Source organism: Pinus tabuliformis, chromosome X, assembly GCF_031772625.1.
Source record: "Pinus tabuliformis cultivar Carrire ecotype Pingquan chromosome X, CPIR1, whole genome shotgun sequence".
Taxonomy (NCBI): Eukaryota; Viridiplantae; Streptophyta; class Pinopsida; order Pinales; family Pinaceae; genus Pinus; species Pinus tabuliformis.
The window spans coordinates 925,532,373-925,545,138 of NC_142308.1; the positions used below are offsets into that span (position 1 = coordinate 925,532,373).

General features: G+C 33.0%; 1 pseudogene; it reads left to right on the forward strand.

Annotated features, from left to right (window-relative positions):
• Positions 1–4,011: 4,011 nt before the first annotated feature.
• On the forward strand, positions 4,012–4,956 carry LOC149142708 (cationic amino acid transporter 1 pseudogene; annotated as a pseudogene).
• Positions 4,957–12,766: the final 7,810 nt, after the last annotated feature.

Consider the following 12,766-nt stretch of genomic DNA (forward strand, 5'->3'; position numbering starts at 1 on the left):
ACAAGACAACAGCATGATAAAGTCAGCTTTAAAAGCAGCTGAAATATGACTCAGCACATAGACAACAACGGCTGGCCCAAAAGGTGAAAGAAATGCGCAAATTTTGACAGCGTACCCTCAGCCGACTCCAACTGCCAGCAAGTCAACAAGCTCTGACCATTTTTGACAGCTAAGGGAACAAAAGTTATTACAGCATTAACTTTCTCAGCTGCTACACTCCAGCGGTTGGCATGCTATTAATGAAGCATTCACTCTCCATTCAGATATTTTCTTATGTAAACTTTGTATATATACTCCCCTTAGTAACGCATAAGGGGTTGGTAATTTTCACTCTGAGGCAAATGTATTGTACACTTTCAGAATTATCTAATACAGAGGGCTGGATCAGCTCAGTGATTTCCTGAAATATCTGATGTCTGGATGAAGCTACATGTGCTGATGCAGAATTCCTGTGATGTCTGATGAAATAACAAGTTTTTCTCAATCTCTGTTTCTTGTTTTCTTATGTTTACCAAATCACACTCATGTTGCAATAAACTAGCAGTAAAGAAAAAGAATAGTGCAGGATTTGTTTCATTACACCTTGTGCTCAATTTTTACTGCTGTAAATGTTTGTCTACAGGATTACTATGGACATGAATTCTTAATTGCTCATGTGTCTATTAATTCTATGTGTAATGAATGTTACCTAGGAATTCTTCATTGCTTCTAGGATAATATTCTCACTGTCTTTCTTTAGCAGTTCACTGCAAGATTCTTAATTGCCTTGCATAAACTGGATACACCCCACTCAATCACTACTATAAACGTTTTTTCCTCAGACACTAAACTGGCTCTGCAACATCACTATAGTATCACACAGCACCTCAAAACAACTAAAGGACCACTGACTCCATAGCCCAATGGACTAGAACACTTTGGAGAATGCATAAGCACCTTGACTGAAATTATCATCCAACCAAAACCTTAAACAAACTTGAACATAATAGCTAGCCTAAAACACTATCAAAACAGAGACAAATCATAAAGAGAGAGCCCTCTCTGATTACAGTTTGGCTAGAAACTGTAATCCAAAGATTGGTTAGTGGTTACCCCGGCCGTATTCCCTTGGGAGTCAAAGGGAACAACCTGGGTGTTAACATAAGGCTTGCTTAATGAACATTTCCATATACAAATTAATCAATGACAGTAAATATACTAAAAAATAGTATAATTAGTCTGAACAGTGCCATATACGAATTAATCAATGATAATAAGTATACTAAAAAATAGTATAACAAGTATGAGATTTCATTTTTATAGACAAATTGCTGAAATATCAATGATTTTGCGTATTAGTTTTTAAATCGAAGCATTCTAAATCATATTAACATTATTGTAAAATTCTGCACAATAATCTAGAAACAAATACTTAAATAATCCAGAAACAAATAGCTTAGATATGCAATAGTTGCAATACTTTAGATATGTCTTTCACAATATCAGGGGGATTTAGAGTAGCATTAAGTGCTACATATTCCTTCTCCCGTACAGCAATGATGCTCCATGAGATGTGAAGATAGTTCGACATCTAACTAAGTGTTGCACTTAGTTGTTCTTTGTTTCAGGACACTAAAAAATAGTATAACTAGTCCATGCAGGAGATGAAAAAATAGATTTAGAGTAGAATTAAGTGTTACATATTCCTTCTCTCATACAACAATGATGCTCCATGAGATTTAGAGTAGCATTAAGTGTTACATATTCCTTCTCCTGTACAACAATGATGCTCCATGAGATCTGAAAATAGTTCGACATCTAACTAAGTACTGCACTTAGTTGTTCTCCATTTCAGGCCATGTTTTGCTTATGGGTTGATGAGAGAGCTTCGATTCTAGGTAATGGAGCTGCTATACAATCACACTAAATATGTCAGTGGTAGATGCTTAGTGCGAGACATATACAATGAACATGCATGCATTGCATTATAGTTTTCTAAACATATAAGTTGAGATAGAGACAATTATCTTGAAAGAAAACGTACCTGAAGATCGAACTGTTCATTTGCAACCATATGCACAGCTCTAGTATGTTCATCTTATTCAACAATGCCGAATTATAGGCAGATACCAATCCAATATAAAACATAAAATTGTAATTGCAAAGAAAAATTCTCTTTCTAATCTTGACATATTGATAAAGGAAGAAAGCAGATGTGCAAGGGTATGATGAACCTTCTCCGATACAATGTACAGAGTGATGTTGCTTTAGCCGAGTGATCATAAATGTATAAAAGATTAGCTTGTGGCAACCCTAAGCTATCGCCAGGGCTTCAAAAATGCCCTCGAAAGTTCACTAACAAACTGTATAAAAAATACTAAGATGTATAACCATTCTGAGTAAGTGGAACATGTTTGTATTACTTACGAGAGTTTCCTTGTGCAATTGTCTTCGCAGAAACTCAATTACTTTAGCAATTTTTTCTATTGCTCTTATCTACAGATTTACAAAAAATATTGATGAGATGAGCAAAGACTAAAGATGATTGTTTCCACAAAATAGATATATTAAAACAATAGGCTCTACCATTGTGTTGCCAAAAAAATATCAAATCTCTAGTAACAAGTCATTTTTAGAAATGACAAAGGAATTGAAAATGAAAAAATTGCTTTGGAAAGAAATATAACTTGATAAAGAAAGTAGTTGAAAGACATAATGAAAGTGATAGGTAGTCCTTATCTGTATAACAAAATGAATGCATTAAAAATCCTTAGAAGAATTGGAAGAAAGGAAAAAAAATTGTTAACATATTTATATGAGCTTGAAAATGACAGGGTTGCTTAGGAATGCTCCTACTCACTCTAGAATACTCAAAGCGGTCAATCAATACCCTGATGAAGATATAGAAGAGGATACAACAATGGATATTGTTGTTGTAAACTATTTTTCAGAACAATGTATTCTTACATCATCTGAACTGATCATGTCAGACTGGGATGCGAAAGTTGCAATCCAATCCTTTGTCAAGCCTCAGTCAGTGGATTGGTGGAACCACTACAATTTTCATGTTAGTATTGACGACCCTCAATTTCAAATGATATTTAGTTTTCCAATACAATTGTTTGATGAACTTTGTCATCTATTGTAAGATAATGATGCGAAACTAAAGCTTAAAACTTTTACCAATGGAGATACACTACTCAGCAAAAAATTCCAAAGCTGCATTGGGAAATCTACAATGTAACTTAAATGGGATGAAACAGAAACTTTCAAATTCTGTTATGAATTTTCTGAAAATTGCTTTTGAATTGTAAACAAATGTTTACCTCAAAATCAATGTCATTGACGAAAGATCCAGTTTATTTTCAAACATAATACAAAAATAAGCCTTGACAAGGATCCTAATAATCTGTTTCATAATTGTCCTAGTTTTCTTTCATCCCGCATTTCCCCAATATTGAAGACTATCTAGTGGGGACAATCAACACAAAATTGGATAAGAAAATTCTTTTTCAAGTTGAAAATATCCTTGTTAAGCTTATTTTGTGAGGAGTTATATTAAAAGCAGACCATACATCACTGGTCTCAGAAATCTAGGAGCATTAATATTTTCATATGGGAAACTCTAGGAGTTGTATCTATTTAACACTACCGCTTCTTGAAAGAAATAGACAATATTTATGTATGCAAGAGTGAAGCTAATTGTAAGAGACCTGAATTGTGATGCCGCTGGATGGTTTAATTAGTGTACTATTTTTTTTCACCTACAAAGTGTGCTAAAATGGCTGGGTTGCCATATCATACAAACCATAAACTTTGAATGAGCCAATGGACTTTGGCTATCTGTGATTTAGTATTAACTGCTTCCATATAAAAGGGAAAATTGTATTCTCATTATCTAGCCATTAGACATAGTCTTCTTCCATGTGATAGATACATTCAATAGAACAAACTTTATCATTTGTACTAATTTGTCATTTTTGCTTCCCACAGTTTGAAGGGAACTGGAAGTGATGTCATTGGAATTGACTTATTCCTTACGGAGTGGGGGGTATTTTCACATAAGTTACGGTTATATTTTTCACATACCTTGGTTTCGATGAAGTCACAACGATGGTGGAAGAAACCAAAAATCCTGCAAAGGGCATTCCTATTGGACTGATTGGATCCATGGTGGTCATCATAATGGTCTACTGTCTCATGGCTATGACATTATGCCAGATGCACAGCTACAAAACCATTGATCCTGATGCTGCATACTATGTAGTTTTCACAAAGGTGGGAATGGATTGGGCTAAATACATAATAGCCCTTGGAGCCCTTGAGGGCATGGCCATTGTCATAATGGTGGGTGTTGTAGGCCAGGACAAGTATCTGACCCACATTGCAAGGAAACATATGTTCCCACCCTGGTTTGCATTGGTACATGAGAAAAAAGGAACTCCAATCAATGCAACTTCCATAATGATCATTACCACATCAGTTATAGCATTTTTCACAAGCCTAGATGTCCTCTCCAACCTGCTATCCATCAACATTTTGTTCTTATTCAGTCTAGTAACCATAGAACTACTTGTGAGGAGATACTATGTTTCTGGAGAAACAAGTATTAAATATCAGCAAACGCTAATCATATTTCTAGCTATAATCATTGCATCCTCAGTTGCCACTGCTGTATACTGGGCTACTAGTGATGGGTGGATTGGTTATCTAATATCAATGCCTGCATTGTTTCTAGGTACATTAGCACTAAGGTTGTTTGTTCCAATGGCTAGAAAGCCAAATATGTGGGGGTGCCATTGGTGCCTTGGATACCAGTTCTATCCATTGCCATAAATGTTTTTCTTTTGGGTTCCATAATTAAATGCTTCCTTCATCAAGTTTGGTGTTTGGACTACCATAATACTAGTGTATTACATCTTTGTTGAACTGCATGCATCATATGACACCGCCAAAGCTGCTGACACACAGAAATAGGGAAGCTTGATGATTTAGAGCAAGTCTCTGTAGTGGAAGGAGAAAATGGAGCTCTGCACAACAGGCCCCAAGATATCCTGTACATATATGGCTTCCAATTTTCTCTTATTATTAGAAATTTATGAAGGTTTTAAATTGAATATGATTAACTCAAAGTTTACATGTAATGACACCGTGGAGAAAATGCAAGAAGATGAAACTTCCATAATGATCATTACCTCATTAGTTATAGCATTTTTCACAAGACTAGATGTCCTCTCCAACCTGCTATCCATCAATTTTTTTTTCTTATTCAATCTAGTAACAATAGAACTACTTGTGAGGAGATACTATGTTCCTGGAGAAACAAGTATTAAATATCAACAAATGCTAATCATATTTCTAGATATAATCATCGCATCCTCAGATACCACTGTTGTATATTGGGCTACTAGTGATGGGTGGATTGGTTATCTAATATGAATGCCTCATTTGTTTCTAGGTACATTAGCACTAAGGTTGTTTGTTCCAATGGCGAGAAAGCCAAATATGTGGGGGTGCCATTCATGGTAAATTTTAGGGGCGAATTATAGCCCAAAGGCGAAATTTGAGGGTTTTTACATTTTAAGAGGGCGATTATTTTATTAAAAACCCTTTTCATATAGTTAGCCCCAATTTTACTTAAAAAATAATAAATTTTTTTATTTTAGCCCAAAATAAAAAATGGGCGGATAAACTAACCGAACCTTCATTTGGCTTGATTCGCTGGTTTTGGGAAATCGTATTCCCTTAAAATCGCCGAATTTCGATATTTACCCCTGGTTTGGGAGATTAAAATGATTCAATACCTTAGCTCATGCCCAAAAACCATCTCTCATTTCAGAATCAAAATATTTATAAATATTTTATTTGAATTTAATTTTATAACATTTTTTAATTAAATCTAAAAGCAAAAATATTATAGTTACTTTTAAGATATATCTAAATCCCTTATAACATTCAAATATATGTGATATAAATAATAGTTATAAATTAAGATCCATTTTACCAGATAAGTTAGTTTAATAATTTTGTAACCATATTTAAACTTTATTAATAAGCACATAAAAATTTAATACTTATAATATAACAATTTTTTTAACCATGGATATTCACCCCCACTTTACCATGGACATTATTAAATTGTGAACATGCTTTGTTACAATACAATGGGTCAATACCATGACTTATCAATACCACATGCCCAAAAACCATCTCTCATTTTACAATCAAAATATTTTATAGTTTTTTTTTTTTTTAATTTAATGTTATTACATTTTTGGTATGGAAAAGATATTGTAATGTCATGTCACGTTATCTAAAAATTATGGCTCAATCAAATTAAAAAAATTGATTAATTGATTAATTAAAAATTAAAATATTTTGACTCAATGAAATTACATAAAAACATAAATTACATTAAATAAATAAAATTAAAAATTATAATAATTAATAATTAAACAAACCTAGATCCATTTTAACTTTGGATCTATCTAGAGATTTGATAATTAATAACCCTATGTTAAAATGAAAAGTCTATGTTATTATTTTATGTCAAGAGATATTGTTTTGTCCATTACTGATTTTTGAGCTCAAGGTTTATAAGAACCCATGCTATTCATGTGGAATGTAGTCTATTTAAAGGGGGGAATTATACCATCCTAAATCCATATTCTCATTCTCCCTCTTTCACTCTCTCTCCCTCAGTTTTGATTCACATTTCGAATTAGCCTTAACTATCGATCTCTCAAGATTTGTCGATCTCTCAAGCTTAGAGAGGGATGGATCTCGGCTCGTGTATATCTAAAGAGAGGTATGCTATGAATTCTTAAAGTAGTATACTTGGATTTGCAAAATGTAATATTTTTTTTTTACATAGGGATATCTTAAAGTAGTATACTTGGTTTTGCAAAATGTAATATTTTCTTTACATAGGGATATCGTTTACTTTTGATTATGGTCTTGCCTATTAAGTGCCCATATTCTGGTTTTGATGAGTTTTGATTATGGTTTTGGTCAGGTGCAATGTCTATGACCCTTTCCTATTAAGTGTCTATATTCTAGTTTTGATCAGGTGAAGCATCTATGACCATTGTTTATTAAGTGCCCATATTCTAGCTATCATTTGCAAGGTTTTTTTAATTGCATCGAAGGATGTAGTCTTGTTCTGTGAAGTTACCAGTGGTTTTTGAGCTCCAGTTTTATGACAACCCATGGTATTTCCCATGATATTCATGTGGAATATAGTCTTTTTAAAGGGGGAATTAAACTAGCCTAGATCCATCTTCTCCCTCTTCCTCTTCCTATATGTCGAAACCATTGGTTTTGATTCTCATTTCCAACTCACTAGGTTTTGATTCTCATAAACTAGCCTAGATGCATCTTCTCCCTCTTCCTCTGCGTATCCCTCAAAACCCTCGATTTTGATTCTCATTTCCCACTCACTAGGTTTTGATTCTCATTTCCCATTCACCTTAACTAACGATGGATCTAGGTTGGTGTGTATCAAAAGAGAGGGATATTGTGAATTCATAAAGTAATATACTCTGATTTGCAAAATGTAAGGTTTTTTTACATAGACATATAGTTTATTGGATTTGCAAAATGTAAGGTTTTTTTATATAGCGATATGGTTTACTCTTGATTATGGTTTTGATCAGGTGAAGCATCTACAACCCTTGCCTATTAAGTGCCCATATTCTACATATCACTTGGGAGGTTTGCATAGATTGATCATGATTGTTAAAACCTATTCCAAAACAAAGACATTTATCCACTTAATTAATCTTTTTTTTTCATTTTAAATTAAAATAAAAATCAATAATATGAAAAATATCAATTATGGGGCTGGAAAAAGCTAGAAGCACTAGTAGTTGTTGGGAGATTTCAGGTTTTCTAATATCATGAGAAAAATGTTTGTTTTGTTGCTTTATATTTTATAGTTTGTGTACATTAAAATATGGTATATTAATGACTTAATCACTTTCTATCTTAATGGTTAATTTTTTTAAATTCACTTAAATTATAATTAATTAACTTGATATAAAAATCATTGATGAGACAATATTATATAAAGGGAAAGTGATTTGATCATTATAATTACAAGTTGTCCAAATTTGTGAGTGAATGATTATCTTCACTTTCAATTTTTGAATTGAGATATAATTAAATTTGTAATGGTTTATTTATATAATCATCACTCAAACATGATATTTTTCCACAAGGAGGTCTCTCACAAAACATAATAATAATATATATATATATATATATATATATATATATATATATATATATATATATATATATATATATTATTTAATTCTTTAGTTTTTTCCACAAGGAGGTCACTCACAAAACATAATAAATAGAATACATATTATTTAATTCCAAAACTAAAGAGGTCATTTCAAGTTACAAGGGTTTGCCTAATATATATATGTATATATATATATATATATATATATATATATATGAAAATTAACCATCATGCAATATAATATTATGTTGACACCATTAAATTAAAACATAAATTAATATTTTAATATGATAACTATAATTATTATTTTATATGTGTCCTTAGAGGTATCCTAAAGTGTTGTTAGATTCTAGCTAGTTCATTTTTTATCATGTTAAGGAAACAATCATAGTACCTAAGGTGACCATGTATATTCATTTTAAAATTTAAATATTTTGTAATAATTTTTGTCAATATAGACAATTTTAAAACTAAAATTCACTAAGAAAAATCATAACAACACTTATCTACTAATCTCTCTTAGAACAACATCTCTCCCTAGACTTTTGTAATTAATATACATTTAAAAAATAAATATTCAAAACTGAAAACTAAATCTCTCCTTAGTTTCAAATGTTATATAAATTTTTTTTTAATTAGTACATATTTAAAAAATAAATATTCAAAACTCATTTTTATTCACACCAAGCCAAGTTTTCCAATGATGGGTCTAAAATCCAAAACCCTGGTAGAAAAAAAGATTCCTTGCCACATGATAGGCTTCTTTGCGCTCAAATTGCGGGGAGGATGATACTAAGATGTAAAAACTGGCAATTCAAGAAATACTATAAGATAAAGAATACATAAGTTAATTACATTATAATTTTTTTGATTTGAATTGCAAGCCACAACCCTTGAAATTTAACAAAACATTACTTAAATCATGATCAGGCTATTTACCTGCTCGCAAATAGTAAAATCTCATGTTCCTTCTTAGCTCTTACGAATATATGTAGGGCTCTACATTTTAAGGGCGATGCTTTGAAATGTTGAGCATTTTTGCAGGGTAGAAACCGCTTCTTTGACTGATGCGAGGGGTTCTCACTTATTTTTGGCTAGGGCTTTGCATTTTGCAATTTCATCTTGATACATAAAATTCCAAGGGAGACACGAGCTTATCGTCATTGTTTTGCTTGGCCACAGGAGTTTTAAGGCTAATTTCTATTGCAAACATTTATGCACTATAACCTTTTGTGTTGATTTTCACCATGTAGATTTTATAATATGTTCTTTTAGTATGTAAAGTTGGGTTTTTTATGCCTTTTAGTACTAAAAAGTTTTTGGTCTGGGAATATTGCCGATACAGTTGGGGAATACTTAATGGTGTACATGGCTATACCTGTACAATTTGTTACAACAAAAAAATGTGAGAATTCTATCTCCAATACTTATATTTGTTCATCTCCATCTAAAGATAGGTAGGATGAGTAAAAAACATTTCACAAAATCCATGCCTTAACATAGCTATTTGGAAACTATTTTCAAACTAATTATATAACAAGATACATAAATAGATCATTCCTAATTTTTCAATAGGCCTCAAAGGAATTACCCAAACTCAACGAGCAAGGATTGTAATCCCAATGTTTTGTTCCATTTAAATTCTTGTTCTCACATTTATTTCCCATATTTCCTCCCTCTCATGACTGGCATAGAGCTTAATGTTTGTTTAACTACACTTGCATAAGTGAGAGTTCTAATGTCCACCTTTGTTACCCCTAGGCTGAGGGAACATCTTCCCTCACTATCTCTAATCATTGTTCCTCCCATGGATTATTAATTTGTTGTTTCACCATTTTTCCCTTGTATTTCTTCTCAATTTTTCCATTTTCACCTTTTCTATTTTTTGCACTTATCTTCTTCATGTCAATTTTCTAAGGACTTATTGTGGTTCATTTCCCACTCCTCACTCATATATTTATATTCCAATACATGAGAAATATATTTATATTCGATATGAGTAATATACATATTTCAGTCCTCGAGGGATTGCTTAGAAAACAAGGCTCATAGTCATTACAAGAAATACTCAGTATGAGTCCAACACATTGTCAAATGTAGGATTTCTCCCTACCACCTGTGCTAAACCTAATTGACTTTCCATGAGAAATATCTTTATATTCCATATAAGAAATATACTTGTTTTGGTTCTTGATGGATTGATTAGTAAGACTTCAAGCCATTACAAGAAATACTCATTATGAACATTGTTAGCCCTTTACAAAGCCTTTATTATTAAGTGAAATATTCGCCAAGATCTTACAAGATTTTATAATCCAATGAAAAATTCTCCATGATTTTAGAATATAATATAATTTGGTGAGATTCGCCAAAAAAATTATATACACATATTATATTATTGATAAAATTGCCTTCCATTTTTCCTATGTATCATGCAGATTCTCCCATTTATTATATATCTAAATTTAGAGGGGTTCTTAACATTTTCGCCGGTGCCATTGGTGCCTTCGATACCATTTCTATCTATTGCCATAAATGTTTTTCTTTTGGGTTCCATAATTAAATGCTTCCTTCATCAGGTTTGATGTTTGGACTGCCATAATAATAGTGTATTACATCTTTGTTGAACTGCATGCATCATATGACACCGCCAAAGCCGCTGACACATAGAAAATGGGTATTCTTGATTATTTAGAGCAAGTCTCTGTAGTCGAAGGGGCATATGGAGCTCCGCACAACAGGCCCCAAGAAATCTTGTACATAGATGGCTTCCAGTTTTCTCTTATTATTAGAAATTTACGAAGGTTTTAAATTGAATATGATTAACTCAAAGTTTACATGTAATGACACCGTTGGAAGATGCATGAAGATGAAAACTCCATAATGATCATTACCACATTAGTTATAGCATTTTTCATAAGCCTAGATGTCCTCTCCAACCTACTATCCATCAACATTTTGTTCTTATTCATTCTAGTAACCATAGAACTACTTGTGAGGATATATTTTGTTTATGGAGAAACAAATATTAAATATCAACAAACGCTAATCATATTTCTAGCTATAATCATTGCATCCTCAATTGAGAATGTTGTACATTGGGCTACTAGTGATGGGTGGATTGGTTATGTAATATGAGTGCCGACATTGTTTCTAGGTACATTAGCACTAAGGTTGTTTGTTCCAATGGCTAGAAAGCCAAATATGTGGGGGTGCCATTGGTGCCTTGGATACCAGTTCTATCCATTGCCATAAATGTTTTTCTTTTGGGTTCCATAATTAAATGCTTCCTTCATCAGGTTTGGTGTTTGGACTGCCATAATACTAGTGTATTACATCTTTGTTGAACTGCATGCATCATATGACACTGCCAAAGCTGCTGACACAGAAAATGGGGAAGCTTGATGATTTAGAGAAAGTCTCTGTAGTGGAAGGAGAAAATGGAGCTTCGCACAACAGGCCCCAAGATATCCTGTACATAGATGGCTTCTAGTTTTCTCTTATTATTAGAAATTTATGAAGGTTTTAAATTGAATATGATTAACTCAAAGTTTACATGTAATGACACCATGGGGAAGATGCATGAAGATCTGAGTTTTAGGGAAATACATTTGAGTTTAGTTAACTGATGTTTATATGTAATGACCGCTTGAGGCAGGTGCATGAGGTTGCATGGGGTACACTTGCAAATCTGCAAATATTTCAAAAAATATAGCTAGGCATGGGGAAAACTTACAAATCTACAGTTTCATGGGATTGAATAATTTTAATGAAGTATAAATGAACCTACTCCTGCTGCTCTGTTATACGGGATGAACAGTAAGGAAGTTGTGCAGAAGTTGCGAGAAGCAGCTGAGAAAGCTAAGATTGAGCTTTCTTCAACCACCTCGATAGATATTAGTCTGCCTTTCATCACATCAGATGCCTCTGGTGCAAAACATTTAAATATTCAATTGACTCAGTCGAAATTTGAAATTCTTGTGAATCATTTGATTGAAAGAACAAGGCAACCTTGTAAGGATTGTATGAGGGATGCTTGTGTGACTCCTAAGGAGTTAGATGAAGTATTATTGGTGGGAGGAATGACTAGGATCCCTAAGGTTTAACAATTAGTTACTGAATTTTCTGGTAAGGAACTAAGCAAAATGTTAATCCTTACGAGGCACTAGCAACCAAGAAGAGTCAAGGGTTCTGCACTATCACTCATTCTCAGTGATGCAGGATAAACCTGTTGGATCAACCTTTGGTAGAGCGTATCACTTCCAACTGAGATTCTTGGTTTCTCCAGGATGCCAAGGAGAATTCCAGACTACCCATATGCATACGAAAGAAATTGATTGAGGCAAAGAACTAGGCAGAAAACACCATATAGACAGACTCGTCATGGAGTTATGGATGAGGCAAACCCAAACCCTCTAAGGACAACTGATTTGAATACGTTCATGGAGCAGCAACCCATGAGGGTGTTCCAGCAATTCACCACATGGTTTTATCTCTCGGGTTGATCATCATCTCAATCGAAGCATAGAAAATGAG